Source organism: Podarcis bocagei, assembly GCF_964188305.1.
Source record: "Podarcis bocagei genome assembly, chromosome: 7".
Classification (NCBI taxonomy): Eukaryota; Metazoa; Chordata; class Lepidosauria; order Squamata; family Lacertidae; genus Podarcis; species Podarcis bocagei.
Window position 1 is genome coordinate 1,403,756 of NC_138132.1, and position 22,062 is coordinate 1,425,817.

The 22,062-nt window shown below is 46.9% G+C and overlaps 3 protein-coding genes across 3 annotated transcripts in view; 1 reads left to right on the top strand and 2 right to left on the bottom strand.

Moving 5' to 3' along the window:
• The window catches only part of LOC308590295 (uncharacterized protein), a 155,099-nt gene that overhangs the window by 32,570 nt on the left and 100,467 nt on the right, over window positions 1-22,062 (bottom strand). The window lies entirely within an intron of this gene.
• Window positions 1-22,062, bottom strand: part of LOC308590322 (uncharacterized protein) — a 56,116-nt gene that overhangs the window by 27,828 nt on the left and 6,226 nt on the right. The window lies entirely within an intron of this gene.
• The window catches only part of LOC308591475 (uncharacterized protein), a gene marked incomplete at its 3' end in the record, with an annotated part of 78,433 nt that overhangs the window by 20,221 nt on the left and 36,150 nt on the right, over window positions 1-22,062 (top strand). The window lies entirely within an intron of this gene.

Here is a 22,062-nt window from a genome sequence, read left to right on the forward strand (position 1 = left end):
TGTCCCTCTTAATATCCTTCTCCCTCATAATTATGTCCCTCTTAATATACTTCTCCCTCACAATAATGTCCCTCTTAATATCCTTCTCCCTCACAATCATGTCCCTCTTAATATCCTTCTCCCTCACAATTATGTCCCTCTTAATAGCCTTCTCCCTCATAATAATGTCCCTCTTAATATCCTTCTCCCTCACAATCATGTCCCTCTTAATATCCTTCTCCCTAACAATTATGTCCCTCTTAATATCCTTCTCCCTCACAATCATGTCCCTCTTAATATCCTTCTCCCTCACAATCATGTCCCCCTTAATCTCCTTCTCCCTCACAATCATGTCCCTCTTAATATCCTTCTCCCTCACAATCATGTCCCTCTTAATATCCTTCTCCCTCACAATCATGTCCCTCTTAATATCCTTCTCCCTCACAATTATGTCCCTCTTAATATCCTTCTCCCTTATAATAATGTCCCTCTTAATATCCTTCTCCCTCACAATCATGTCCCTCTTAATATCCTTCTCCCTCACAATTATGTCCCTCTTAATATCCTTCTCCCTCACAATCATGTCCCTCTTAATGTCCTTCTCCCTCATAATAATGTCCCTCTTAATATCCTTCTCCCTCACAATCATGTCCCTCTTAATATCCTTCTCCCTCACAATTATGTCCCTCTTAATATCCTTCTCCCTCATAATAATGTCCCTCTTAATAGCCTTCTCCCTCATAATAATGTCCCTCTTAATATCCTTCTCCCTCACAATCATGTCCCTCTTAATATCCTTCTCCCTCATAATAATGTCCCTCTTAATATCCTTCTCCCTCATAATAATGTCCCTCTTAATATCCTTCTCCCTCACAATCATGTCCCTCTTAATATCCTTCTCCCTTATAATAATGTCCCTCTTAATATCCTTCTCCCTCCTAATAACGTCCCTCTTAATATCCTTCTCCCTCATAATAATGTCCCTCCTAATATCCTTCTCCCTCACAATCATGTCCCTCTTAATATCCTTCTCCCTCATAATAATGTCCCTCTTAATATCCTTCTCCCTCACAATAATGTTCCTCTTAATGTCCTTCTCCCTCACAATAATGTTCCTCTTAATATCCTTCTCCCTCATAATAATGTCCCTCTTAATATACTTCTCCCTCACAATCATGTCCCTCTTAATATCCTTCTCCCTCACAATCATGTCCCTCTTAATATCCTTCTCCCTCACAATCATGTCCCTCTTAATATCCTTCTCCCTCATAATAATGTCCCTCTTAATGTCCTTCTCCCTCACAATCATGTCCCTCTTAATATCCTTCTCCCTCACAATCATGTCCCTCTTAATATCCTTCTCCCTCACAATAATGTCCCTCTTAATGTCCTTCTCCCTCACAATCATGTCCCTCTTAATATCCTTCTCCCTCATAATAATGTCCCTCTTAATATCCTTCTCCCTCATAATAATGTCCCTCTTAATATCCTTCTCCCTCATAATAATGTCCCTCTTAATATCCTTCTCCCTCATAATAATGTCCCTCTTAATATCCTTCTCCCTCATAATAATGTCCCTCTTAATATCCTTCTCCCTCATAATAATGTCCCTCTTAATATCCTTCTCCCTCACAATCATGTCCCTCTTAATATCCTTCTCCCTCACAATAATGCCCCTCTTAATATCCTTCTCCCTCACAATAATGTCCCTCTTAATATCCTTCTCCCTCATAATAATGTCCCTCTTAATATCCTTCTCCCTCACAATAATGTCCCTCTTAATATTCTTCTCCCTCATAATCATGTCCCTCATAATATCCTTCTCCCTCATAATAATGTCCCTCTTAATATACTTCTCCCTCATAATAATGTCCCTCTTAATATCCTTCTCCCTCACAATAATGTCCCTCTTAATATTCTTCTCCCTCATAATCATGTCCCTCATAATATCCTTCTCCCTCATAATAATGTCCCTCTTAATATACTTCTCCCTCATAATAATGTCCCTCTTAATATCCTTCTCCCTCACAATAATGTCCCTCTTAATATTCTTCTCCCTCATAATCATGTCCCTCATAATATCCTTCTCCCTCATAATAATGTCCCTCTTAATATCCTTCTCCCTCACAATAATGTCCCCCTTAATATCCTTCTCCCTCACAATCATGTCCCTCTTAATATCCTTCTCCCTCATAATTATGTCCCTCTTAATATCCTTCTCCCTCATAATAATGTCCCTCTTAATATCCTTCTCCCTCACAATAATGTCCCCCTTAATATCCTTCTCCCTCACAATCATGTCCCTCTTAATATCCTTCTCCCTCATAATTATGTCCCTCTTAATATCCTTCTCCCTCATAATAATGTCCCTCTTAATATCCTTCTCCCTCATAATTATGTCCCTCTTAATATCCTTCTCCCTCACAATAATGTCCCTCTTAATATTCTTCTCCCTCATAATCATGTCCCTCATAATATCCTTCTCCCTCATAATAATGTCCCTCTTAATATCCTTCTCCCTCACAATAATGTCCCCCTTAATATCCTTCTCCCTCACAATCATGTCCCTCTTAATATCCTTCTCCCTCATAATTATGTCCCTCTTAATATACTTCTCCCTCATAATAATGTCCCTCTTAATATCCTTCTCCCTCATAATCATGTCCCTCATAATATCCTTCTCCCTCATAATAATGTCCCTCTTAATATCCTTCTCCCTCATAATAATGTCCCTCTTAATATCCTTCTCCCTCATAATAATGTCCCTCTTAATATACTTCTCCCTCATAATAATGTCCCTCTTAATATACTTCTCCCTCATAATAATGTCCCTCTTAATATCCTTCTCCCTCACAATCATGTCCCTCTTAATATCCTTCTCCCTCACAATCATGTCCCTCTTAATATACTTCTCCCTCATAATAATGTCCCTCTTAATATACTTCTCCCTCATAATAATGTCCCTCTTAATATCCTTCTCCCTCACAATCATGTCCCTCTTAATATCCTTCTCCCTCACAATCATGTCCCTCTTAATATCCTTCTCCCTCATAATAATGTCCCTCTTAATATCCTTCTCCCTCACAATCATGTGCCTCTTAATATCCTTCTCCCTCACAATCATGTCCCTCTTAATATACTTCTCCCTCATAATTATGTCCCTCTTAATATACTTCTCCCTCATAATAATGTCCCTCTTAATATCCTTCTCCCTCATAATTATGTCCCTCTTAATATACTTCTCCCTCATAATCATGTCCCTCATAATATCCTTCTCCCTCATAATAATGTCCCTCTTAATATACTTCTCCCTCATAATAATGTCCCTCTTAATATACTTCTCCCTCACAATCATGTCCCTCTTAATATCCTTCTCCCTCATAATAATGTCCCTCTTAATATCCTTCTCCCTCACAATCATGTCCCTCTTAATATCCTTCTCCCTCATAATAATATCCCTCTTAATATCCTTCTCCCTCACAATCATGTCCCTCTTAATGTCCTTCTCCCTCACAATCATGTCCCTCTTAATATCCTTCTCCCTCACAATCATGTCCCTCTTAATATCCTTCTCCCTCACAATCATGTCCCTCTTAATCTCCTTCTCCCTCACAATCATGTCCCTCTTAATATCCTTCTCCCTCACAATAATGTCCCTCTTAATATCCTTCTCCCTCACAATCATGTCCCTCTTAATATCCTTCTCCCTCACAATCATGTCCCCCTTAATATCCTTCCCCCTCACAATCATGTCCCTCTTAATATCCTTCTCCCTCACAATCATGTCCCTCTTAATCTCCTTCTCCCTCACAATCATGTCCCTCTTAATATCCTTCTCCCTCACAATAATGTCCCCCTTAATATCCTTCTCCCTCACAATCATGTCCCTCTTAATATCCTTCTCCCTCATAATTATGTCCCTCTTAATATACTTCTCCCTCATAATAATGTCCCTCTTAATATCCTTCTCCCTCATAATCATGTCCCTCATAATATCCTTCTCCCTCATAATAATGTCCCTCTTAATATCCTTCTCCCTCATAATAATGTCCCTCTTAATATCCTTCTCCCTCATAATAATGTCCCTCTTAATATACTTCTCCCTCATAATAATGTCCCTCTTAATATACTTCTCCCTCATAATAATGTCCCTCTTAATATCCTTCTCCCTCACAATCATGTCCCTCTTAATATCCTTCTCCCTCACAATCATGTCCCTCTTAATATACTTCTCCCTCATAATAATGTCCCTCTTAATATACTTCTCCCTCATAATAATGTCCCTCTTAATATCCTTCTCCCTCATAATTATGTCCCTCTTAATATCCTTCTCCCTCACAATCATGTCCCTCTTAATATCCTTCTCCCTCACAATCATGTCCCTCTTAATATCCTTCTCCCTCATAATAATGTCCCTCTTAATATCCTTCTCCCTCACAATCATGTCCCTCTTAATATCCTTCTCCCTCACAATCATGTCCCTCTTAATATACTTCTCCCTCATAATTATGTCCCTCTTAATATACTTCTCCCTCATAATAATGTCCCTCTTAATATCCTTCTCCCTCATAATTATGTCCCTCTTAATATACTTCTCCCTCATAATCATGTCCCTCATAATATCCTTCTCCCTCATAATAATGTCCCTCTTAATATACTTCTCCCTCATAATAATGTCCCTCTTAATATACTTCTCCCTCACAATCATGTCCCTCTTAATATCCTTCTCCCTCATAATAATGTCCCTCTTAATATCCTTCTCCCTCACAATCATGTCCCTCTTAATATCCTTCTCCCTCATAATAATGTCCCTCTTAATCTCCTTCTCCCTCACAATCATGTCCCTCTTAATCTCCTTCTCCCTCACAATCATGTCCCTCTTAATCTCCTTCTCCCTCACAATCATGTCCCTCTTAATCTCCTTCTCCCTCATAATTATGTCCCTCTTAATATCCTTCTCCCTCATAATAATGTCCCTCTTAATATCCTTCTCCCTCACAATCATGTCCCTCTTAATATCCTTCTCCCTCATAATAATGTCCCTCTTAATCTCCTTCTCCCTCACAATCATGTCCCTCTTAATATCCTTCTCCCTCACAATCATGTCCCTCTTAATGTCCTTCTCCCGCACAATCATGTCCCTCTTAATATCCTTCTCCCTCACAATCATGTCCCTCTTAATATCCTTCTCCCTCACAATCATGTCCCTCTTAATCTCCTTCTCCCTCACAATCATGTCCCTCTTAATCTCCTTCTCCCTCACAATCATGTCCCTCTTAATATCCTTCTCCCTCACAATCATGTCCCTCTTAATATCCTTCTCCCTCACAATCATGTCCCTCTTAATATCCTTCTCCCTCATAATAATGTCCCTCTTAATATCCTTCTCCCTCACAATCATGTCCCTCTTAATGTCCTTCTCCCTCACAATCATGTCCCTCTTAATATCCTTCTCCCTCACAATCATGTCCCTCTTAATATACTTCTCCGGGTCTGCATAAAAGGCGGATCTACACGGATCCTCATGGATCCTCCACTTTTTAAAAAATAATTCCAACAAATGCAGTGTCAAATGACACCTAGAAGGCACGCCTACAAACTGGACTATAAAAAACGTGGATCCAACACTTTGCCGCGCTGCAGTACCATAAAAACATGGATCCGAGGCACGGATCCTCATGAATTCATATGATTTTTATATTGAAACAAAATAAAAACACCATGCTACTGTAGACCACATCTTAGTCTGTAGGAGGAACCAAAAAAATCACGCATCCACTGTTTCGTGGTGCCGCAATGGCGCAAAAACATGGTTAAAAAACACGGATCCTCATGAATCCTCATGATTTTTGCACTAGATCAGCCCAAACTCACTTTCAAATTACACATCATGTCCAGGGGCACAACATCCACCACAGAAATCACGGATCCATGGCTTCCTGGCCATACCATGGCCCAAAAAAGTGGTTTTCAAGAACAGATCCTCATGGATCCTCACACTTTCTGCATTGGACCAACCCAAACTCACTGTCAAATCACACATCATAGCCAGGGGCACAACCTACACCACAAAAAAATCAGATCCACGCCTGCCTGACCACGCCCTGGCCCAAAAACGTGGTTCCGAAGCATGGGTCCTCATGAATCCTTATGATTTTTGCACTAGATCAACCCAAAGTCACCATCAGATCAAACATCATGACCATGGGCACAGCATCCACCACAAAAATCACGGATCCACGGCTTCCTGGCGAAACCGTGGCCCAAAAACGTGGTTTTCAAGAACGGATCTTCATGGATCCTCATGCTTTTTGCATCGGGCCACCCCAAACTCACCATCAAATCACACATCATGTCCAGGGGCACAGCCTGCACCACAAAAATCACGGTTCCACGGCTTACTGACCATACCGTGGCCCAAAAACGTGGTTTTGAAGCACGGATCCTCATGGATCCTCATGTTTTTGCATTGGGCCACCCCAAACTCACCGTCAAATCACACATCATTCTCAGGGGCACAGCCTGCACCACAAAAAACCCGGATCCACGGCTTCCTGGCCACTCCATGGCCCAAAAACGTGGTTTTGAAGCACGGATCCTCATGCGTCCTAATGCTTTTTGCATTGGGCCAACCCAAACTCACCGTCAAATCACACATCATGTCCAGGGGCAGCGCCTGCACCACAGAAAACTCGGATCCACGGCTTCCTGGCCACTCCATGGCCCAAAAACGTGGTTCCGAAGCACGGATCCTCATGGATCCTCACTCTTTTTGCATTGGGCCACCCCAAACTCACCGTCAAATCACACATCATTCCCAGGGGCACAGCCTGCACCACAAAAAACTTGGATCCACTGCTTCCTGGCCACTCTATGGCCCAAAAATGTGGTTTTGAAGCACGGATCCTCATGGATCCTCACTCTTTTTGAATTGGGCCAACCCAAACTCACTGTCAAATCACACGTCATAGCCAGGAGCAGAGCCTGCACCATAAAAATTATGGATCCACGCCTGCCTGACCATGCCCTGGCCCAAAAACGTGGTTCCGAAGCATGGATCCTCATGAATCCTTATGATTTTTGCACTAGATCAACCCAAAGTCACCATCAGATCAAACATCATGGCCATGGGCACAGCATCCACCACAAAAATCACGGATCCACGGCTTCCTGGCGAAACCGTGGCCCAAAAACGTGGTTTTCAAGAACGGATCTTCATGGATCCTCACGCTTTTTGCATTGGGCCAACCCAAACTCACTGTCAAATCACACATCATGTCCAGGGGCACTGCCTGCACCACAAAAAACTCGGATCCACGGCTTCCTGGCCACTCCAAGGCCCAAAAACGTGGTTCCGAAGCACGGATCCTCATGGATCCTCACGCTTTTTGCATTGGGCCAACCCAAACTCACCGTCAAATCACACATCATGTCCAGAGGCACTGCCTGCACCACAAAAAACTCGGATCCACGGCTTCCTGGCCACTCCATGGCCCAAAAACGTGGTTCCGAAGCACGGATCCTCATGGATCCTCACGCTTTTTGCATTGGGTCACCCCAAACTCACCATCAAATCACACATCATGTCCAGAGGCACAGCCTGCACCACAAAAATCACGGATCCACGGCTTCCTGGCGAAACCGTGGCCCAAAAACGTGGTTTTCAAGAACGGATCTTCATGGATCCTCATGCTTTTTGCATCGGGCCACCCCAAACTCACCGTCAAATCACACATCATGTCCAGAGGCACAGCCTGCACCACAAAAAACTCGGATCCACGGCTTCCTGACCACTCCATGGCCCCAAAACGTGGTTTTGAAGCACGGATCCTCATGGGTCCTAATGCTTTTTGCATTGGGCCAACCCAAACTCACCGTCAAATCACACATCATGTCCAGGGGCAGCGCCTGCACCACAGAAAACTCGGATCCACGGCTTCCTGGCCACTCCATGGCCCAAAAACGTGGTTCCGAAGCACGGATCCTCATGGATCCTCACGCTTTTTGCATTGGGCCACCCCAAACTCACCGTCAAATCACACATCATTCCCAGGGGCACAGCCTGCACCACAAAAAACTTGGATCCACTGCTTCCTGGCCACTCCATGGCCCAAAAATGTGGTTTTGAAGCACGGATCCTCATGGATCCTCACGCTTTTTGAATTGGGCCAACCCAAACTCACTGTCAAATCACACGTCATAGCCAGGAGCAGAGCCTGCACCATAAAAATTATGGATCCACGGCTTCCTGGCAGCGCCATGGCCCAAAAAGGTAGTTTTGAAGCACGGATCCTCAAGGATCCTCACTCTTTTCGCATTGGGGCTCCCCAAACTCACCATCAAATCACACATCATAGCCACGGGCACAACTCACAAATCATGTGTTGCACTACAAAAATCACAAAAATCCCCTTACCTGCACTGTCAGGGAACTGCCATCGGAGGAACAGGCGGAGGGGCTCAGGGAGGAAGGAAGAGACTCAACAGCTGAGGCAGGAACCAGCAGGGGGAGGAGTGAATCTCTGAGGGAATGCGAGCAGGAGGGAGGGCTCAGAGACGCTTCCAGTGAGAACAGCGGGGAAGTATCTGAGGCGCCCGTGGGGAGACCCATGCCTCGCCGGAAACTGTCACGCCGTGAATCCAGGAGACGCGTTTCCGTCAAGGAGCTTCTTTGCTGGAAGCGCTTCCGCCGGCAGCCACTGTCAGACTCTACGAGTGACTAGAGCAGACATGTCTGAGGAGCTCTGTCACGCACAGAGGTTTGTGGAGCCGCACAAACTCTGAGGGAGTACGCTTTTACGCACAAGCAGCTAATCATCCCCTCACAGCAGTCTGACAGTCTCTGTACGCTGCCTGTGCAGGAGAAAGCATCATGAGCGACCCAGCCGGCACCGGAGGAGCAGGGGTTGGGACTGGTCCAAGCTTGGAAGACAGATACCGAGCGTTGGAGGTCCAACTGGCGCTGCAGACGGCGAGGCTGGAGGAGAGAAGGGCTCAGGATGCAGACAAGAAGGGGAGAGCCACTCAGTTCCCCAGAAAGGTACCAGGATTGGTGCAGAAGTTTGGGGGGGACCCCAAGGATTACCATGCCTTTAGGACAGAGATGCAATATGCACTTAATGTGCAGTTTGATGAATTCCCTGATGAGGAATCACGAGTTGCTTTCGTGATTGGGCATCTTGAGAGGGGGGCGAGGGACTGGGTTCGGCCCCTGATGGCAACGCACAATGACGTACTAAAGGACACGATGAAGTTCTTTCGTGCAATGGATATCATGTTTTCCAGCGATATTGAGGAAGGGGTGGTGCGCAGGCAGCTAATGGCTTGCAAGCAGGGAAGCCGATCTGTCCGTGAGTACTGGACTGAATTTACCATGCTGGTACACAGATTGGGTTGGGATTTATCGGCGGCACCCATTCAGATGTTATTTGAAGAAGGTCTTTCTTCGGCTGTGAAAGATGAACTGTCCCGGAGCCCCAGGGCGGTGTCTATGGATCAGCTGACCAAATCTGCGCTGACCATAGGAGCGCGCCAGGAGGCAAGAGCCTTGGAGAGGCGGGAAGGGAGAGGGGAACGTTGGAAGGAGTTCCGCATTCCAGACATTCCTGAGCCAGCTTTCCCGCCTGCAGAGCCGATGGAAATCGGAACAGCGCGCGCGCGCGCATTTTCAAAACCCAGTGAGGGGGTTAAGAAGGAGGGAAAGGGCGCCCGGAAATGCTACCTCTGCCAACAGCCAGGCCACTTTGCCAGAGTCTGCCCCCAGAGGAAGGAATGGCAAGGGATGGTGGGAGCTGTTGAGGGAGGAGAGCAGGGAGAAACAGAGCAGGTAAAAGCCAACGCCTGGTTGCCACAGTCGGGGCACTGCAGCCAGGCCAAAGAGCAGTGAAAGTGCCCGTGCCAGAAGCACCTCAACCTGCTCTAGTGATTGAAGTGTCGCTAGAGCTGCAAAATGGACACCCCCTAAAAATAAAGGCGCTGTTGGACTCAGGCAGCTCCTGCAATTTTATGAGCAAGGAGTTTGCTGCTGAACACCAGATACAGACTATCCCTTTAAGCAACCCCCTGCAGGTGACCACGATCGATGGCAGGGAGTTGTTGGGAGGAGGAGTCAGCTTGCAGACCGTCCCAATGATAATGAGGGTGGCAAGGCACACAGAACTGATAGCATTTAATGTGGCCACCTTGGGAGGCGCTCCCATTATTTTGGGAATGAGCTGGCTAGCGCTACATGATCCGCTGGTGGGCTGGCATCAAAGAGTGGTTTCCTTTGGTTCGGCACATTGCTTAGAACACTGCAAAGGGGAAAAGGGTTCAGCAGGGGCCCAAGCCACCCTAGCAGGGACTGAAGTAATGGAGAAGGTGAAGGTACCACCACAGTATGCAGATCTCAGCGACGTGTTCAGCGAGAAGGAAGCTGACCAACTACCCCCGCATAGACCCTTTGATTGCCAGATCAATTTACTCCCTGGAGCACAGCTTCCTGTAGGCAAGTTGTATGCCATGTCAGACAGAGAAATGCAGGAGTTGCGAGAGTTCATTGACAAGAACCTGAAGAGAGGTTTCATCAGAGAGTCCAAAGCAGCGGGAGGTAGCCCAGTGTTCTTTGTGGATAAAAAAAACACGAACAAGCCGAGACTTGTATGTGATTTTAGGCTGTTAAATGCAGTGACAGAACCAGTGGCTTTCCCTATGCCCAGGATTGATGATATTTTGACCAGGGTGCGGAAGGGAAAGATTTTTACAAAGCTGGATCTAAGGGGGGCGTACAACCTGATACGTATAAGGAAAGGGGATGAATGGAAAACCACCATGTTCACACCTTTGGGGGCATTTGAATATCTCGTTATGCCTTTTGGATTACAAGCAGGCTCAGCGTGTTTTCAAGCGTTTATGAACCACGTACTGGGTCCTTTGCTCTACAAGAATTGCGTCGCCTTCCTAGATGATGTGTTGGTGTATTCGGAGAATGAGGAGCAACATGTGAGAGACGTCAGAGAAGTGTTGAGCAGGCTGCGAGCCAACAGGCTGTGGGTGAAACTGGAGAAGTGTCAGTTTCATACCAAGGAGGTGGAATTCCTGGGGTACCTCCTGTCAGACAAGGGATTGGCCATGGATCCCGGCAAGGTTCAGGCAGTGCTGGAATGGAAAACACCCAAAACCAAGAAGGATGTGCAGAGGTTCCTAGGGTTTGGGAACTTTTATCGTAAGTTCATCCGAAACTTCGCCCACCTGACGGCGCCCATTACGGACTGTCTCAGCAGTAAAAAGAAGTTTGTTTGGACGGCGGAGGCGGGACGAGCGTTTGAGGAACTGAAAAGGGCCTTCGCCTCTGAAGAACAACTTCTGCATGTGGATTTACAAAAAAGGCTGAGGGTCGAAACAGACGCATCTGACAGAGCCATAGGGGCGGTGCTTCTTCTGCAGCCGGAGAAGGAGGAGTCAGAGTGGCGACCGTGTGCCTTCTTTTCGCGAAAGCTGAACAAATCCGAGAGGAACTACACGGTGTACGACCGGGAGCTTCTTGCTATTCATGAGGCTTTCCGGAGATGGAGGCACCTGCTAATTGGGGCACAACATAAGGTGCAAGTGTGCACGGACCATAAGAATCTAGAGTACTGGAGAACTGCGCGAGTGCTCAACCAACGGCAGTTGAGATGGGCCCAGGAGTTCTCCAAATTTAACTTTGAGATATGTTACGTGCCAGGCCCAGAGAACGTTAGGGCGGACGCTCTCTCACGCAAACCCGAATATTTGGAGGGGGAGGGGGCACCCGAAGAGACACATGTCATTCCAGAAGACCGCTGGGTGTGTGGGGCGGTATTGGTGGGGCAAAGGGAATTGGTAGAGGGAACGGTGCATGATGAATACGCCCAGGACAAACTCAGGGGTCTCAGGAGGGAGGGAGACAAACCCGGGGGTTTTGAGGAGAGAAACGGGGCGTTGTACTACAAGGGAGCGTTATATATACCTGAAGGGGAATTAAGGGAGAAGGTACTCAAGCAACTGCACGATAGCCCCACAGCAGGGCATTTTGGGCAACACAAAACCATGTGGCTGGTTACCAGGGAATTTTGGTGGCCCAAGGTCAGGGAAGATGTGCGGGAGTATGTGAGAGGGTGTGACCAATGCCAACGAGCCAAGGGGGAGAGGCGGGCACCGGCAGGTTTATTAGAACCACTACCCACACCTGAAAGACCATGGGAAACAGTGGCAATAGATTTCATGACTGATCTGCCGAGGTCTAGAGGGAAAACAGCCATCATGGTTGTGGTAGACCTGTTAACTAAAATGGCCCATTTCATAGCATGCTCACATGCGGTCACAGCAGAAGAAACCGCTAAATTGTTTGTAGAAAATGTGTTTAGGTTGCATGGCGCCCCCTTGAGGGTGGTTTCAGACCGAGGGAAACAATTTACTTCCAGGTTCTGGAGGAAGCTCATGAGCTTACTGCATGTTGAAGTTAATTTCTCAACTGCCCGTCATCCAGAAACCAACGGGCAGGCGGAAAGAGCTAATGGTGTCCTCCAGCAGTATTTGAGGTGTTATGTGAATGACAGAGAAAATGATTGGGTGGAGAAGCTGGCGTTGGCAGAATTTGCCTACAACAATGCAGAGAACGTGTCCACGGGAATGAGCCCCTTTTTGGCTAATCACGGGTGCCATCCCCGAGCCTTCCCAGGGGGGGAAGGGGAGAACTGGAGCGTTCCAGCTGCAGAACAGTTTGTTGAAGAAATGGAAGCGATCCATCGCCAGCTCCAACTTAACTTAAACAGGGCTAAGGAGGAATATAAGAGGCAGGCAGACAAAAACAGAAGGGAAGGTGAAACCATTAGGGTGGGGGACCAGGTGTGGCTGTCAACCAAAGGGTTACCATTCAAAGGGGGTTGTAAGAAGTTAAGACCCAAAAGGCTGGGTCCATTTGAAGTCACGCAGCAGGTCAACCCAGTGGCTTTCAGACTCCGGTTACCGAACCACATGAAGCTGCACCCAGTTTTCCACAGGTCGTTGCTGTCACCGTATAAAGGAGACAGAGAAGGGAGGGTCACTAGGGGGCCAGCAATGGAGGAGAAGGAACACAGCTACCAGGTTGAGGAGATCCTCGATTCCAGGTGGAAGGGAGATCAAGTAGAGTATTTGGTAATGTGGGAAGGGGAACCGGAGTCGGAAAACACCTGGGTTAGGGCAGAGGATGTCAATGACGAAGTTTTAATAGAAACTTTTCATCAGAGGTTCCCACGTAAACCTCAGCCCGTAGCGAGGTTCCGGAGGAAATACTTTGCCACCACCGACGAAGAAGAGGAGTTGGAGGGGTTCACAGATTCCGAGGAGGAGGAGGATTCAGCGAGCCAGGACGGTGATCGATGGAGGGAATTGTTCGAGACGTCTGAAGATGAAGAAGATTCTTTTCGGGGTTTTTACCCTTCATCTCCCAGAGGAGAGGAAATGGGAGGGGGTGAGGGGGGCCCTGGAGGGGAGGTGGATGTCAGGGAACTGCCATCGGAGGAACAGGCGGAGGGGCTCAGGGAGGAAGGAAGAGACTCAACAGCTGAGGCAGGAACCAGCAGGGGGAGGAGTGAATCTCTGAGGGAATGCGAGCGGGAGGGAGGGCTCAGAGACGCTTCCAGTGAGAACAGCGGGGAAGTATCTGAGGCGCCCGTGGGGAGACCCATGCCTCGCCGGAAACTGTCACGCCGTGAATCCAGGAGACGCGTTTCCGTCAAGGAGCTTCTTTGCTGGAAGCGCTTCCGCCGGCAGCCACTGTCAGACTCTACGAGTGACTAGAGCAGACATGTCTGAGGAGCTCTGTCACGCACAGAGGTTTGTGGAGCCGCACAAACTCTGAGGGAGTACGCTTTTACGCACAAGCAGCTAATCATCCCCTCACATGCACTGTTAATGTCACCACTGCAATATTATTATTAGAGCCGATAGGAGAATATATGACTACCGTATTTTTTGCTCTATAGGACAACTTTTTACCCTCCAAAAATTAAGGGGAAATGTGTGTGCGTCCTATGGAGTGAATGCAGGCTCCTTGGCTTCAGCGATAGCAACACGAAGCCTCCGAAGCGCAGAGGGAGCGCTCCCTCCACGCTCCAGAGGCTACGCGTTGCTTTCGCTGAAGCCTGGAGAGCGAGAGGGGTCGGTGCGCACCGACCCTTCTCGCTGTCCAGGCTTCAGGGATAGCCGCCTGAAGCCTTTGGAGCACAGCGCAAGTTCCTGCTGATCTCCGAAGGCTTGTGGTAAGCCGCCTGAAGCCTGGAGAACGAGAGGGGTCGGTGCACACCGATCCCTCTTGCTCTCCAGGCTTTGCTTCTCTGGAGAGGCACTGCACAATGTTTCCTCTCTGCGCAGCGCCCCTTCAGTGAAGCTGGAGGAGAAATGGAAGGGGCTCCGTTTCTCATCCCGCTTCGCTGAAGGGGCGCTGAGCGGAGAGGGGGAGATTTTTTTTCCCTTGTTCTCCCCCTCCTATGGTTCGGTGCGTCCTATAGAGTGAAAAATACGGTATATATTGTACCAAGATATGGTTCATCTTCAAGAACAGATCAAATACATGCCAAAGTATTAAAGAGGAGAAAAAATATGAAACTGCTTACATACTGTCAACTAATATCCAGATTCAAGAAAGACTGTATGGCAAACATACAGTGAAAATCAGTGAAAAGATAGAATCTGAGTCCATCATAACAGAGTTCTACCTTCTGGGTAAAATTTATAAACTATTACTCAAATATGACACCAAGCCCGAACAAGCAAAACCTTATATGACAAAATGGATGCAAAAATTTTAAGAGCAGTTCACAGTAGAACAGTGAGAACAATTATGAATAAAGGAATAAAATTTACTGCAAATTAAGCCCTAAAACAAAATTGGTACAGTGGAACCTCGGGTTGCAGACATAACCCGTGACTGAGGCACGTCCGCAACCCACAGCATTCGCATCCTGAAGCGCCACGTCTGCACAGGCACTGGTGCAATTTGGCGCTTCTGCGCATATGAAAGACCCAGTTCTCTGAGTGCATGTTCTGGAAGCTGGGCAATAGGGGCAGTACAGGATTTCTTTTAGTGTACTGACCTCCCCGCTGCACCAAGGATTCCCTGCCCGAGCTGCTTCAGGTCATCGCGGATGTTCTCCTGGAGATACCTAGTTTGGTTGTCCTAGGGGATTTTAACATCCATGCCGACATGACCGTACAAGGGGCTGCTTGGGACTTCGTGGAAAGCATGGCCTCCATGGGGCTGTCCCTGAATAAGTTTGGCCCAACTCATAGTCACGGACATGCCTTAGACCTAGTGTTCACCAATAGTGACATGGGTGATATGACACTAGGTAAAAGTGAAACAAAAGAAGTGCCATGGTCAGATCACTTCCTGGTGCAACTGGACTTCTCCGTGACCCTTCTCCTCTGCAGGGAGGTGGGACCAATGCGGATGGTCTGCCCCCGCCACTTAATGAATCCAAATGGTTTCCAGAGAGTGGTAGGGCATGCTTTATCCCATGTTGATGGCCTTTCAGCTGATTCCCTGGTGGCCCGCTGGAATGTGGAGTTGACCAGGGCTATCGACTGTCTGGCTCCGAAGCGCCCTCTCCGACTGCATGGAGCCCTGACAGCCCCGTGGTTTTCTTTGGAGCTGCGGGTGAGGAAACAATCGCTGAGACGGCTCGAGTGCCAGTGGCAGAAAACTCATTCTGAATTGGACTGGACACAGGTTAGAGCTCAATGTCGAGCCTACCAAGTGGCGATAGCAATGGCGAAGAAGACTTTCTTCACCGCCTCTATAGCATCTACAGAAAATAGTAGCAGGAGACTCTTTCAGGTGGTTTGCAATTTAATGGAACCACCTTTACCACCGGGGCCTTGTAAAGACCCCAAGACCTCCTGCAACGATTTTTCAAATTTTTATGCAGATAAAGTTGCTCATATTCGGAAGGAGGTAGACACCACCGTGGGAGCAGGGTCGGTGCGAGAGAGTGCTAGAGCCCTGTCTGGTCAAGTTGCATGGAATCAATTTCAATCCGTTACCCCCAAGAATATGGACAGGCTGCTTGGATGCGTGAAACCAACCACCTGTCTCCTTGATCCTTGCCCATCCTGGCTAATAAAAGCAAGCCGGGAAGGGCTGGGCAATGGGCTCTGCGGGGTGGTGAATGCTTCCCTCTGTGAGGGGGCATTCCCAGACCAGCTGAAAGAGGCGGTCATTAAACCGCTTCTTAAAAAAACATCTTCAGACCTGGCCAGTATGGCCAACTATCGCCCAGCCTCAAATCTTCCATTCTTGGGCAAGGTGATTGAGCGGGTGGTTGCTGAACAACTCCAGGCACGCCTGGAGGATGCAGACCATTTGGATCCCTTCCAATTGGGATTCAGGTCTCCTCATGGGACTGAAACTGCCTTGGTCGCGACAATCGATCATAACATCCTTCTGGACCGTCTAGAGGAGCTGGGAGCTGAGGGCACTGTTATACAGTGGTTCTGCTCCTTCCTCCTGGGCTGTGTCCAGAAAGTTGTGGTGGGGGATGAGTGTTCAGACTTACTTGTGGGGTGCCTCGGGGTTCCGTCGTCCCCTCCATGCTTTTTAACATCTACAGGAAGCTGCTGGGAGAGATCATCAGGGGGTTTGGGCTTGGTGTCCATCAATATGCGGATGATACCCAACTCTACCTCTCTTTCAACTCAGTCTCAGAACCAGTGAAGGTGGTGAAGGTCCTGTGTGAGTGCTTGGAGGCGGTTGGAGGATGGATGGCAGCTAGTGGATTGAGGTTGAATCCTGACAATAATGAAGTTCTGTTCTTGGGGGACAGGGGGTGGGCTGGTGTGAAGGACTCCCTGGTCCAGAATGGGGTAACTGTGCCCCTGAAGGGCCAGGTGCACAGCCTGGGAGTCATTTTGGACTCACAGCTGTCCATGGACGCACAGGTCAATTCTGTATCCAGGGCAGCTGTCTACCAGCTCCATCTGGTACGCAGGCTGAGACCCTACCTGCCCGGAGACTGCCTCACTAGAGTGGTGCATGCTCTTGTTATCTTCCGCTTGGACTACTGCAATGTCCTCTACGTGGGGCTACCTTTGAAGGTGACCCAGAAACTACAACTAATCCAGAACGCAGCAGCTAGTCTGGTGACTGGGAGTGGCCACCAAGACCATATAACACATGTCCTGAAAGACTTACATTGGCTCCCAGTACATTTCTGAGCACAATTCAAAGTGTTGGTGCTGACCTTTAAAGCCCTAAACGGCCTCGATGCAGTATACCTGAAGGAGCATCTCCACGCCCATCATTCTGCCCAGACACTGATGTCCAGCACCAAGGGCCTTCTGGTGGTTCCCTCACTGTGAGAAGCAAAGTGACAAGGAACCAGGCAGAGGGCCTTCTTGGTTGTGGCGCCCACCCTGTGGAATGTCCTCCCATTAGATGTCAAAGAGATAAACAACTACCTGACATTTAGAAGACATCTGACGACAGCCCTGTTTAGGGACGTTTTTAATGTGTGACTTTTTAATGTATTTTTATTTCATTTTTTGGGAAGCCACCCAGAGTGGCTGGGGAAACCCAGCCAGATGGGCAGGGTACAAATATATTTGTAGTAGTAGTAGTAGTAGTACTTTGTAGGATTTGATAATCTTTATAGGTCTTTAAAATTTCTAATCTATCTATCTATCTATCTATCATCTATCTATCTATCTATCTATCCCCTCCTCCGTTTCCCTTTCTGTACTTCCCTATCCTTATAAAATTGAATATATATATATTTTTAAAATGTATGGCTCCACAGTTTTCTGGGTCGCCCCATATTCATTACCCAACCACCTATGCAGCTCATGGCCAGATCACTTTGGGGCACTGCCATGCTGTAAAAAGATTCTCATGAAGCACAGATCCCCATGGATCCTTAGGGTTTTTTTATGTTTGGTCACCCTGAAATACACTATCAAACCACACATGATGTATATGACCACAGAACGAACCACAAAAACCACAGAGCACAGCCAAGGAACAAACACTACATTAAATACTTTAATCCTCATGGATCGGCATGATTGTTAAATGGACTCCACCAAATTATATTGTAAGATCACACCAATGTCCATGGAATGACCGAAATACAAACGCTATCTGAAATGGTTCTGCATTAGCAAGAACATTGAAATAAAATGACATTCATATTCATAGCTTCCACTGTGAAGAACTGCACCTGGAAATTTTTGACACTGCTAAACCTCAAGAATGTCCAAGGCAGAGATTGTGATGATCTTACCTGTGAATGTAAATTATCAAACCAACTAGATGGAGACCACCAAAGTAACCATGAAAAACAATCACCTGTCTTGCGTCAATTCAGCTACAAATGGTTTTGGGACAAAAGTTGGTTGCTTTGCAGGGGTAGTAATTATAAATGGAGGTTTAACTGCAAGTTTTTTTGAGAACAGATTTTGTCAGTGCAAACTTTGAAATAGGGGGTTTCCAACGTGGTGCCCATGGGAATCATGTTGCCTGCTGACAGCTTTCCTGGAGTCCACCACGTGTTTTTAGAAAAAGAACAGGATTAGTGGTGAATTGTGCCCAGCATGACTTCAGATTGTTCATAGTACATTTGATTGACTACAGGGGCATATGAAGGGGCAGCGGGGTGATGGTGCCCCAGGGTGCCATGCTGGGGGGAGAGTGACAGTAAGGTCGCTGTACTGGCTGCTGCTCTTGCGGCAACTGTACAGGCAGCCCCTCTCGCAGCGACCGTATGGGCCATACGGGCAGCTGCTCTCGCGGCGACTGTACAGGTGCTGCTCGCGTAGCGTCCGTACAGGCAGCTCCTCTCACGGCAGCCGTACAGGCTGTATGGGCAGCCGCTCTCCTGGCGACCATACGGGCAGCCATGCATGCACAGTCCGTACAGGACATCATCCAGGACTTGTTACCATATTATAGCTGCCACAAAATCTATCGGCATGCCACCAGAACCAGGGAAGCCTTGCCAGTTGCAGCTCACACAGTTGAAGTGAAATAAAAGACAGAAGAGTAGATCAGGAAGAAAGTTCCCCAGACTGCAGGAAAAGATAACAGTAGCTCCAGCAGCTGATTCAGTGCAGGCTGCTGAGGGGTTTGACTCCTTAAGATCACCAACTGACTATGAGACACCTGGAAAGCACTCAGCCTCAGATGACCTCCACTCCAAAAGGTGGGAAAGAGGATTTGACAGTGACCGATATTGATTATTTTGATAGCAGCCCCATATTCTCAACACAAATTGAGAAGTGTTTGGACAAATCACTGATTTGTACATCAGTTCCCCCATGGCACAACTGTACCTTCCCCACACTCAGTCTACAAACCATGGGACTTTGGTTCAGTTGGCAACATCTGTGTGTATGACTATGACATAAACACACTGAAAGGATCAAACTGGATAAATGATCGCATAATAGATGCCTTTCTTGCCTCCAGGGTGATCATGGCCAAAGAGCTAGGTCACAATGGAACAATTTTCCCACTTACCGTACTTGCCACTTCATGCAGATATGTCAAAGATTGCCAGTGCAAGCTCTGAAGAACTGTTTGAGATTTGGAGTGCTAAAGAAAGATGTTTTGATTATTCCAGTAAATGACAGAGAAGTCCACTGGAAACTGATAGTAATCATTTTTAAAAGGAAGACCATGCTTTATCTAGATTCCAAACATGGATTGAACCACTCTGTGATTGATGCAATAACATCCTTCTTAGCATGTCTGTATGAGATGGATTCAAAATATCCCTATAGTTTTGCGGCTGATCATTTTTTGCACCAACTGATATACCCAGGCAAGGTACCGTAATTCCAGTGACTACGGTCCTTTCACATGTACCATTGCCCATCTGATTGCTTCTGCTGCCCAATTACAGTTCATACAAAAGGATATGGCTGCCATTAGACCCTGGATTGCAAAAGAAATAATACAGTACTGTGGGAAAACCTATTTTGAAGGACAAGACAAATATTTTCAAGTGGAAATTGATGCTGTTCCTCCCAAGAAGAGACAAATCTTGAACGAGAGTTACATTACTGTGTCTCGATCATGCCCAGAGGGATGGAAGGATACACTAACCTATTGCTCAGATATCCTTGTTTGAAGGCTGCTGGTCACTATGTTTCTTGAAGGAAGGGTGCAGGAGGCCCAGTGGTGACCTAACTATGGCTTCCTGTGAAGGAAACTGCAAGGACTGGTACCACTGCTTTCGCATAGGCATTGATTCAAAAGATCTTCCAGAGGTTTTTGTGTGTCCAGACTGTCAATCCACTGTGGCCAAATAGATTTTGAAACTGCGAACTGTCATATTCCACAGGTTGGTATAATACAGCAAAATCCAAACATATAGTTTTCATCATCATGGCAGGGATGGTCCTTTTCCATAGAATTCTTATTTATGGAGTTAGTTTTTATATCCTGCTTTTCTCTACTTGAAGGAGTCTCAAAGTGGCTGAAAATCTCCTTTCCCTTCCACCCCCACAACAGACACCTTGTGAGGTAGGTGGGGCTGAGAGAGTTCAGAGAGAAGTGTGACTGGCCCAAGGTCACCCAGCAGCTGCATGTGGAGGAGCGGGGAAGCGAACCCAGCTCACCAGATTAGAGTCCACCGCTCTTAACTACTACACCACAGAAACGTATCTCTTAAAACTCTGGAGCAAGCTGTTCAGTTCAGCCTCATAGTGATACTGATTTGTGGAGGGAAGGTTGGTGATGAGCAAGATCTGTTCCCATTTCCCAACACAGAGACCATAGAGCAGTTTCTTTTGGGGGCTGAACCTGCAGAGTGTTTCTGTTCAGAATTTCCGTGGCAGAAATTGGCTAAGTGCCTTTATAAACATTCAGCTTCTCAAATCGAACCCCATCATGAAACTTTCAGGTGTAGCTGTTGGAGGTGGAGGGCAGAGAAGGTGCTAGTCCTTTCCTCCCTCCTCCCAGCCTATCATTGCCCAATGGGCTGAATTTCAGGGCTTTTGCATGTAAAGGGCAAGCTTGTTCTTTACTTGTTTAGACTCTTTAAACTTGGAAACAGATATTTGGCTCCATGACCAAAATGACCAAAAGGGTCAGCTTCTAGAGGACTGGAAAGATCATAATTGTACTTCCCCTACCCTCAGCCCTAAACCCGTTGAGTATTTTTTGTTATGAGACTGAGTGTTTGGGGCTGATGCTGTAGCATTCTTGTCTGGGGGCTTGATGGAAAAACAGAAAAGTGACCCTCACCTAACTCTCCAATGCCCTTCAACAAGAATGCTGTAGGAAATATTGCTAAGCCCAAAGGGAGGCAAGAATTTGCTTCAGCTCACCTTGTTAATGGCAGAGCAAAAGCTATGCGTGTGTCATTCTCAATCAGTCTACTTTCAGGACTGATTTTAGAACCCTCTTATATCAGGCCACATGGTCACTGGAGGTGGCCCCATCATGCAAACATGACTATCCACACAGGGACCATCTATTTTTGTGTTTTTTTTCTGATACTGGATTTTAAGTTACAGTTACATCTTTTAAAACAGCTGTCAGTATATCCCACTGTATTCCACTTGCCTTCCAAAGGAACACGTGGCTCTCCCCACATAGCGGGTTAGGTTGAGACTGCTGATCCAAAGTAATCAGTAATTTTTACGGTAATTACAATCCTGCTTTCCCTTGTACCAGCTTACCTTGACTTCAGTAAGGCCTTTGAAAAGGTCCCCCATGATATTATTGCAAAACAACTAGTAAAATGTGGGCTAGACAAAGCTACTGTTAGGTGGATTTGTAATTGGTTGATGGGCTGAACCCAAAGAGTGCTCATCAGTGGCTCACCTTCATCCTGGAAAAAAATGACTACTGGGGTTCCACAAGGTTCTGTCCTGGGCCTGGTGCTATTCAATATTTTTATAAATGATTTGGGTGATGGAATAGAGGGCGCGCTAATCAAATTTGCAAATGACTGCAAACTGGGAGGGGTTGCTAATACACCAGAGGACAGGGTCAGAATTCAAAATGACCTGAATAGCCTAGAGAGCTGGGCCAAAACCAACAATATGGAGTTCAATAGGGAGAAATGTAAGGCACTGCACCTGGATAGAAAAAATGAA